The 9,644-nt window shown below is 42.3% G+C and overlaps 1 protein-coding gene across 3 annotated transcripts in view; it reads left to right on the plus strand.

Moving 5' to 3' along the window:
- Positions 1–9,644, plus strand: part of TGFBR1 (transforming growth factor beta receptor 1) — a 50,198-nt gene that overhangs the window by 7,909 nt on the left and 32,645 nt on the right. The window contains exon 1 of one of the 3 annotated variants that reach the window (XM_044452815.1): positions 7,854–9,202. The exons of the other annotated variants lie outside the window; for them this stretch is intronic. The gene's annotated coding sequence lies outside the window, so the exon portion shown is untranslated. Of the gene's footprint in view, positions 1–7,853; positions 9,203–9,644 lie in introns of those variants that run through there. 3 annotated transcript variants of the gene reach the window in all.

Below are 9,644 nucleotides of genomic sequence, written 5' to 3' on the forward strand. Positions count from 1 at the left end.
CTCCATTTAGCCCCACAGCCGGCCCTGTCCCCAAGAACCACACCCCTGTTGCAAAGCATCACAAGAACTTGAGAGCAGAGAAAGACTAACGGTGCAAGAGAGAAAGCGTGCCAGGTGATAATAAAGCTAACTGGGTGAGGGCTGGGCTGCAGGAGGCAGCAGGGATGGATGGAATGCTGGGTCCAGGGCATGAGCTCAAGTGGAGTCCAGAACTTTACCAAGGGGCAGAGGCTAGGAGCAAAGTTAGCAGTTTCAGGTTGGAAGCATGGAAGAGAGAGAGAGAGAGCAAGAGAGAGAGAGCAAGAGAGAGACCAAGTCACACACAATTCCCAGATCAGTTAACTGGGTGAGTTGTTACAGTGAAGGTAGGTGAGCAAACAGCAGGAGCAGAGTACAAGAAGCTGGAGCTAGGCAGGGTCTACTTGGAGGAAGACGGGAACAAGGCACAGAGAGGCAAAGCTCAAGGAGTCATGGGGACGGTTTGTGTTGCTGTGGCAAGGAGCAGCTGTGCGAAAGTGTCTTCTCCAGGTCCTTCAGCTGCAGCATGCGATTGCTTCCTAGCTGTTCCCTGCAAGTGCTTGCAGAGGAGTACCTGGCTCAACAGACACTTGCAGGACCAGCCTGGCCCTGGTCCTGACAGATGGTCTTTTCTGTTGGCATGTGAGTCTTGCAGCCCTAAAGCCATGCCCATAAAGTGCATCCCACAGACCCACCCCATGCTAGCATGCATCCAGCTGCTGGATGCACATTGCCTACTCCCACCATCACCTATGCTTGGCATTGCCTGCTGCCTAGTTGCAAGGACATATGCCTATAAAGTGACATGCACAGCTAGCCTGCGGCATGTTAGGGGCACTGACAGCCACTCATGATGCTGTGACAGGGGGAAAGATATGCCCTATGGCTACATCCAGCACCTCCACATCTCTTTGTAGGGTAAGAAGTAGAGCCCTGAGGAGCATTCTAATGTGGCTACTGCTGGGAAGAAGGCTGATATCCAAGCCAGGACGGGGGGGGGGGGGGTCTACAAGTAGAATTTCCATGGGTAGTTATCCCAGATCCACTAGGAAATCACAGTGTGAATTTCCTGTACTACCTCACATCTGGCAGCAGTGAGTGTTGCCAGTTCAGAGGGTAGGGATAGGTAATGGTGCTTTTTGACAGTACTGGGGAATGCCAAGGATAAGATGGACACAGGAGAGAGGCCAGGGGGCATAGCAGGGAACATGGGCTTTTCAGGGCACCCAACCTGTTGGCAGTACCTCGTGTGCAGGCCATGTGCGTCTCTTTTGTAGGGACAACTTTGCTGAGAAAGGAGCAATGCTTCTGCCAGAAAAACAATGTCAGAGCAGCTCAAGAGCAGTGTTTGTGGAAACAGCAGGGACCAGACAGGTGTGCCAAACACAGTTGTTTCCAAGTTACTGCTGCTGGACGTAGCATGGCATGCTTCTTCACTGCCAATGACATTTCAAAGGTGCATATGGGCAGCTGGAAGGCAGATGTGAAAGGGAGAGCAGCAGGTTGGAACATCGCTGGAGCTGATGTTTCTTTTGCATGGCAGATCTAACAGTGGAGAATGGAAGCAGGAGCATCACCTCCAGCAACTCTTTCTACAGGACTCTATGGCAGCTGCATGGAAACCATGCTAAAAAATTGGTTCTGAGTTCACACAATCAAACAAGACATGATGAAGCATAGAAACGATAGATGGTTGTTTTTCCCAATACTTGCCATCCTTACCATGTTATGTTGCTCTAGCTAGGCTCAAACAACATAACAAACCATGTCATGGTAGTTTCCACCATGGTTTTGGTGTTTTATGTGAACTCAGCCAGCAACTAGAAGAATAACAGAAGAACTGCAATTTCAGTTTGGGCCTGGTACCATAGTGATGCAGTGAATAAGGATCAGGTGTATTGTCCTCAGGAGTCCCAGATTGAGCTTCATGGCACCTGATAGTAGGTGTAGTTTGGGATCTTAGTTATAGTCTCTGTGCAGTTCTACATAAGGGTTATGCTTTGCTCCATTCAAGAAGTTTAGGCTTACATTTTTTCAGAAGCCTTTCAACTGCATGCTTAAAGAACATGACTCCAATTTTCTCACTCAGTTCTCTTTCAGATATCATAATGGTAGTTTTAGACAACTTTTACTTTAAGCTAGAGAGAAAATGAAGCATGAATATGTCTAGATTTTTCCTTGGTTTATCTTTTGTATCCATTCAGGTTTTCTGCACCATCTGTATTTTTTCCAGCACTTCAATGTTCCTTCTCTATTTATCTTGCTGCACTAAATTACAGACTATTACAACATTTTCTCTTGTTCAGTGAAAGGTACCTGATGGAGTCCACTATGGATTTTATAGTGATCTGGCTTTCTCCAAGTTCCACTGACTTGTGGAGGGTGCTTATTTGCTAGCAGGATTGAAACTCTGGTACATCCCTAAAAAAGAAACTAGTTCCTTCAGTAAGTAGAACAAAAGACAGTTGAGAGTACACAATCAGAATGGAGTTAACAAAATCTGTATTTATTTCAAGTGACAAACTTCAGCAGAGTCACATCTTTGCTCCACACTGGCTCTGTCCAGCAGCGTCTTTTGGAGCAACAAAAAGTTGCTCCAGAGTTGATTGATAGATAATTTGTTGGGGAAGCATATAATGGCTCCTTGGAAGTTGCCAGGTTATCACTTGGTAGCAGAACTTCCTGGGTCAAAATGAAGTTTTGAACAAGGTTATGAACATTATGAGGTATGAAAAAGCCCTTATTGTATCCTCCTTACCCAGGCTCAGTCTTAAAAAGCTTTCAGTTAAGATGGCTCAGAGGCATCATGGATCAAGTTCTTTGAAAATCTCTGAAAATATCAAGAGCAAGAAAGGCAAGAATGGAATCTTTGTTGGTCATGAAGTTCATCAGACAACTCACAGCTGTTGAAACAGTATCACCCCCATGTGCCTTAATTTCACCGAAAAGCTTGTGTCATTAAAACACCTTGTGCCAAAGGTGCTTGGGTTTGATGCATCTTTCTCTGTCAACACCAGTAATGGAGGCATTTGTTAATTTCTGTCCACATATTCCAGTGGTGGAACCAACCAGCTTGCCAAAGGATAGGGAGAAACTAATTTTACACAAGAGGAGCTATAGCCTTTGCACAAGGATCATGATCCCTCTAATTTTCCTTTTCATTGCAGAGGGTCACTTACCCTTTCTTTGTTGCCTTTAGAGTTGTACTAGCAGGAATTTGATTGGTTTAAGACCTTTAAAACATAACTCCTGGTTAGCAAGGCATTGGGAGCATTGTTTCTCCTCTCACAATCCATAAATATAAAGGATGCTTATCTTCACATCAGTATCTGGCTGTTTTCTTCACTTTATCTCTAGGGATTGTATCTTCTGTTTCAGGATCCTGCAGTTTGCCTTAACATAGCCCTATAGGAATTATGTATTTTCTTCTTAGTAAGGAGGACATAGAAACATGGCTTTGAATGTAACCAGTACTTCACTCTGTTTCTAATTACTTTCTACGTTTTTTCTTTCCTTTTCCCACCTCCTCTGTCCTCCCTCCCTCTCTCCCCTGCTGCTACTCTCCCTGGATCCTCTAAGGACCAACCTTTCACACTCAAAACAAGGAAGTGCCTCTGACAGGTAGAATACCACACATCCCTTTCCTTCAAAACAAAGGTATAATTGACAATAACTGGATAAAAAACTTAGTTACAAATCCTCAAAGCTTCTGGGCTATTTCATTTGTCTTATATTTTTCATACTCAGAGAAATAACTCTAGAACCTTGGCAGGTCCTACTTCCTCACTTGATATCATCTAGTCTTTGAAATCCAGAAGAGACTGCTCTCTTTTTTATTGTTGCCTGGTGGGCCCTAGCAAACTTTGAGATGTTCCATTTCTTTCCATCATTAAGAATAACTGAACTCCACTAATGTTAACTATCTTTAAAGGAAGTGAATACTTGAGTGTCCTTTCTTGACTCTAAGTTAATTTCACTCATACAAAGTTTTTGATTTCAAGTTTATGAGCTCTGTCTCCTTTTTTATTTACATATGCTTTACATTTTTTGTCTGTCTGTGACACATTTATAAAATGTCATATTGGGTGATTTGCAAACTAGGTTGTGAGCTGGAGCTATATTTTAATCTTTAATTTGCTTTATATCCTCTTAAAAATTCAAGAGAGAATACTCCTGTTATTGAACGTGGAACAGTTCTTTAGGAAAATAGTATGTCCCATAAATGAACTTCCCAAGATGCCTTTTGTTGACTAGTAAACCATAGACTGTCCTGTGTTGGTCTGTTCATTGTCTCAACCAGCATATAGGTTTTGTGTTTAATGTTGTTACTGTCAAGATATTTATATATGTGGACATTAACAGAATGCCATTGTTTGCTTTCAGTTCTTTCAGGAGCCCTTTTCTGGCAAATATGAAAGTGAATTTAATCATGGTATGTTCAGTTATTTCCACAGCAAATTTAACTTCATGCATTTGGAATGATTGGACAGAGATATGCCATGGTAATTGTAGACTACGAATGATTTTCAGATGGCCCTGTTATGTCCAGGGCTAACTTCTCCCATGGGCAATAAGCACTAGTGTTTAAAGGAGCTCTTCCATGATTTGTCAGTGTTGACAGATGACACACTGTTCCTAACCACCCCTGGCCACCAGTTTCCTTTTAATAAGACTCATCCCCAGATGCTATAGACAAATAGATCAAACTTTCATGCAAGCTTAATGGAACAATGAGCTAATCATTTCTCAGAACACTTTCAGACTGTACTTGTAAGTCCTGCACAACATGTTGAAATGGTCACAGGTGTTTAAGTAGCTTCCTGTTAAATGGTCATTCTATAACTGTGGGCTTGCAACTCACTGAAGCTGAAATTATCCCTTAAGAGCTTTCAATAATTTGTGTAATAATAACTTCTCTCTTGTTCTTTCATTTTCCTTCATTGTCTAAATGATAGGCAAATGGAACAAGCAGCTGGCAGTCACAGTTTTTTGTTCCAGGCAAATACACAGGTTCAAAATCAAAATCCCTAATTTTCACCACCCATTGATGATGATGATGGTGGTGGTAGTGGTGGTGGTGGTGGTTATTCCTATACCACTTAATAGCCAAAGCTGTCTGAGTATGTTACAACAGCACACAGCATAATAAAATACAATATAAAATGCAGATAACAAAAACCATTAAAATTACAATACAGAATTTAAATTTTGCTTTCAAAAATATATAATACTTTATACAAATTAAATCATAAGATCTGTTAAGCAGCTGATGTAATGCCCCCATTTAATTAAAGCTAATTAAATGCCCTATCATAGACGGCAGTCTTAACTTGGGGCCAAAGACTTGTTAGAGTTAGCACCAGACAGGTCCAATTTGTTCCATGATTGTGGGACTGCCACTGAGAAGGCCTTTCTTCTTGTTTCTATCATCCAGGCCTTTTTCAAAGGTAGTGCCCATATTTTGATTGCATTGTCTGGGCAGATTGAGAGGGGCATTCTGTCAGTATTGTGGTTCCAGGTGATTTATGACTTTATAGGTTAAAACCAGCACCTTTAATTGTGCTCAGAAGCATATAGGTATTCAATGCAAGCTGGTCAGAATTGATATTATGTATTCCAACCTTCTGTTCTGTTCTTGGTAATTAGCTTGGCTGTTGCACTTTGCACAAATTCCAGCTTTTGAAAAGGCATTCAGGGCAGATCCATGTAGAGTGGCTTGCAGTAATCTAGTTTGGAGATTCCCATAGTATAGGTTACTGAAACCAGGCTTCACCTCTCTAGATAGGGACATAGATGGGCCTCCAGCTGAAATTGGTAGAAGGCACTCCATACCATTGAGACTGCAAGGGGTCTCAAGTGACAAAAGTGATTCAAGGGACATACCTAAACTACAAACCTGCTTATACAGTGGGAGTGCTACCTCCATCCGGAACAGTTTAAGCACCCCTGCACCTGATCAGAGGAGCCACCCTTCAACAGCATCTCAGTCTTGTCTAGTGCTTTTAGTTTGTTAGCCCTCATTCAGTCCATTGTCACTGCTAGGCACCAGTTTAGTACATCCACAGATTTGACCACTGAACATAATGCACAACTTAATAGGTCCCTTACCCCTACAGAGGGGGAAAGTCACCACTACTCTAAATCTCAATAGGCCATGATCTGACCAAAACAAAGGGTCTAATTCAAAGTCTGATCTTCAAATCACTATCCCCATGCCCAGCTGAAAATAAATCCAGAGTGTGTCTTGCTACACGTGTATGTTGGGACAGTTCCATGGTTGTCATGGAGTCCATGAAATCCTGAGCTGACCCAGATAGGGTGCCCTCAGCATGGATGTTGGTATCCTGCAGGACCAGCAGCCTGGGGAATGTCAACATCACAGATGAGACAGCCTCTGTCAGCTCAGGTAGCCAGAAAGTTGGGTGGATCCTTGGATCCAAGCTGTCCCACAGCACCAGACAAGTAGTCTGGACTAGGAGTCAGACAGCCAGGGAGCCTGGAGAGAGAGAGAGAGAATTCCTATGGCAACCCCTCACCCTTCCAGTCTTCTCCGAAGCTGTATTGAGTACCCTGATAGGGAGAGCTGGGAGATCAATCACTGGACTTGCTTAACCTGAATCTTTTATGGTAAAGAGAACTACTAGTGGTTTATGATCAGATCTTATAATAAATTGTTGTGCTTCATAAGTAGATCCTGTACTTCTTACAGCCAGAAGCATGTCAAAGCCTCATTTTCTATAACTGGGTAAGATTTCTTGGAATTGATTAGTGCTCAGGAGGCAAGAGCAAAATGACTTCTCACCCATTGTTTAGCTGAGTCAAAACCACATCTAGTCTATACTCACAAGCATTGCTTCTTAGAGTCAAAAGAACTTAGTGCTAGGCTAATGGAAATAGCATACCCCCTTCTGTATTGCATTCATATTTTACATTCTTCTTTAGAATATGACAAAGAGGAACTATCTTAGTAAATTTGCAGACTTTGAATATACTGAGAAAGACCTAGAAAATTTTGAAGTTGCCCGGTTTGGGAGCTTCACAAATAGCTTTTACTAAGTCTGATTTTGGAGATACTCTTCTCTGTGAGATAAGTTCTCCCCCTAGATAAGTCACTGAATTCAGTTTAAATTGACAATAAAACTTGTAAGTTCTTCATCATGCTCTCTGTGCATCACTCATTATGGGTGCTCTGCCTATGCAGTACCTGTTGCCAGGAAGATTTAAGAGCTTTAATGGTTTTTGGCAGGAATTCCGCACCCCCCCCTCCAGTATAAATGGTCAGAGTGCCCGCCCACACACACACACACAAACACCCTCTGTTGTCCTTACTTCTCCAACACTATCTCTGTTCGCTCTTTTTTCCTCCTCTCTCCTCTTCTCAATGGTACAGCGGGTGGCCTTCCGTAAGTGCATGTACTCTGATTTTGGTGATACTCTTCTCTGTAAGATAAGATCTCCTCCTAGATAAGTCACTGAACTCGGTTTAAATTGACAATAAAACTTGTGAGATTCTTTGTCTAAGGGGATCTGGTGATAAATCAAGACTGGACAAAACATTTAGAAACATAGAAACAGAGCAAGTCAGAAAGGACCTCCCAGGCCATCTAGTCTGACCCCCAGCTCCAGCCAGCTCCACTCATGACATGCCCACCATGTGCATGTCCAGCCTGTCTTTGAACACCCTCACCAATGACCTCCCGTGGAAGCCCATTCCACACCTTCGGGGTCCTAACTGTCAGGAAGTGATTCCTGGCATCTAAATGGAACCTTGGTTTCCTGAGCTTTGCTCCATTGGAGCGCGTCCTGCCTTCCTCTGCAGGGGAGAACAGGTTTCTACCCATCTCTGTGTGACATCCCCTCACATACATTTACTTCATTAAGAGCTAAGAACACCTAATTGATATTAATGAGAGGATAATAGTCTGCCACTGTGTTTGAATTCACGCTTTAGTTCTAAAAATAATGAAGCAGATTTTGCATGTTATACACCAAAATGAAAATAAGGAGATGTGTCACTAACAATATAGCAATGGAATTATATCTTTGATGACCAAGGTCTCTAAGGAGCTTGTGGGAAGACTTCACGCTAGCAGAATCTGTCAGTTTTGGGATGCAAGTAGCAGGTATCTATGGCTGGAGCACCAAGACCAGTGACAATGGAGGTGAATGTAGATCTTGGCAAGATGAAATAGGGTTGGTGGCAAAGGTAAAATCAGGTACTAATAAGGGTTAGATACTAGCAAGGCATGGCAAAGCCAAAGACAGGTTATAGTAGGCAGCCAACAAGGTATAGCAGGTGCAAAGTTGAAGTCAAGAGCAAGCCAAGCTCAGATACTAACAGTGTGAGGCAGAACTAGAGGCAAAGGGCAGTTGTTGTTTGTTGTTGTTGCTGATTTCAACATTGCATACCCCACCTTCTTTCCTTTTGTGATGAACCAAGGCAGTTTACATAGCTCTGTTTTATCTGCACAACAACAGTGCTTATTGTTTCCATGCTAAATAACAAGCACTTGTATTGGAAGAATCATAGACAATTATTTAGGAGGTACTACATATAGAGTAACTTTCTATGTAAAAACTGTAATATTGGATATGTGATGGTATATGGATGGGATTTCTTTACTGTTTTGAAATGTGTTTTATCTCTTCACAATATGTTATGGAGTTATTAAAATAAATGACATCAAAACTAGATGAGTATGTGCTAGTAACCATCAAAGGTTTGTGGTTCAAATCCAGAAAGTCACTTCAGAAGTTCCTTGGGACATGTATATGGAATTTTGCAAATGCTCATTTTGTACAGATAGATGTAAAGCTATACTGTTTTTGAAATGCTGATGAGTTTCATAAGTGACTTACTATATAGTAAAGGGACTGCTGTTTGAGAAACCCAAGGCCAGAGACTTCCAGTTGATGTCATGGCAAGATGGCTGTGAAGAATGGGGGCTCCTGTAATCACGCCGGTAATTTGTTCGACAGTGAGCTGCGAGAGGCTCATCCAAGCCCTGTTGGGGCAGGGAATAGAAGCCCGAGCGTACTTCTGGACAATGTGGGGCGACGGCTCCACATTTACTTGGAGAAACTCAGGATTTTCTCAAACAACATGGGAGAGATCTGCTTCTTGCAAGCCATCAACGACCAGATGTAGCATAGAACAAAAGCTTGAAGTACATCGGACTGCTGGGTGAGCATTTCTGCCTTTTCCAATATTACCTGTGAAAGAACTTGAAGCAAATACTAATCGGGATAAAGAAGAAAGAAAAGCCCCCTTGATGGAGGGAGGAATCCTCCCACCACGGAGTTTAAGCAGCAACTAATCCAGGGGAGAGGAACTGAGATCTGGAAAGTATGAGGCTGGAAAGAAAGGTATTTTTTTAATCTCCCCAAGGGCGAAGAATCAAAATAAAAAACTATTGTAGATTAAGTGATAGAAAAACTACCTTTGTTGTCTCGATGGGCGGACATTTTCTTTTTAGTCCTCTTTGCTACGTCACATAAAGACAAAATAACTCTTTGCTGCCACCCTGTGGCTGTTTGATTTATAAACAAGTCTCCTTCCTCTTTTCTTTTCTCTTGGAGATCTCTCTCTCTCTCTCTCTCTCTCTCTCTCTCTCTCTCTCTCTCTC

This window comes from Varanus komodoensis, unplaced genomic scaffold (assembly GCF_004798865.1).
Source record: "Varanus komodoensis strain SLA01 unplaced genomic scaffold, ASM479886v1 scaffold10, whole genome shotgun sequence".
In the NCBI taxonomy this organism is placed as follows: domain Eukaryota; kingdom Metazoa; phylum Chordata; class Lepidosauria; order Squamata; family Varanidae; genus Varanus; species Varanus komodoensis.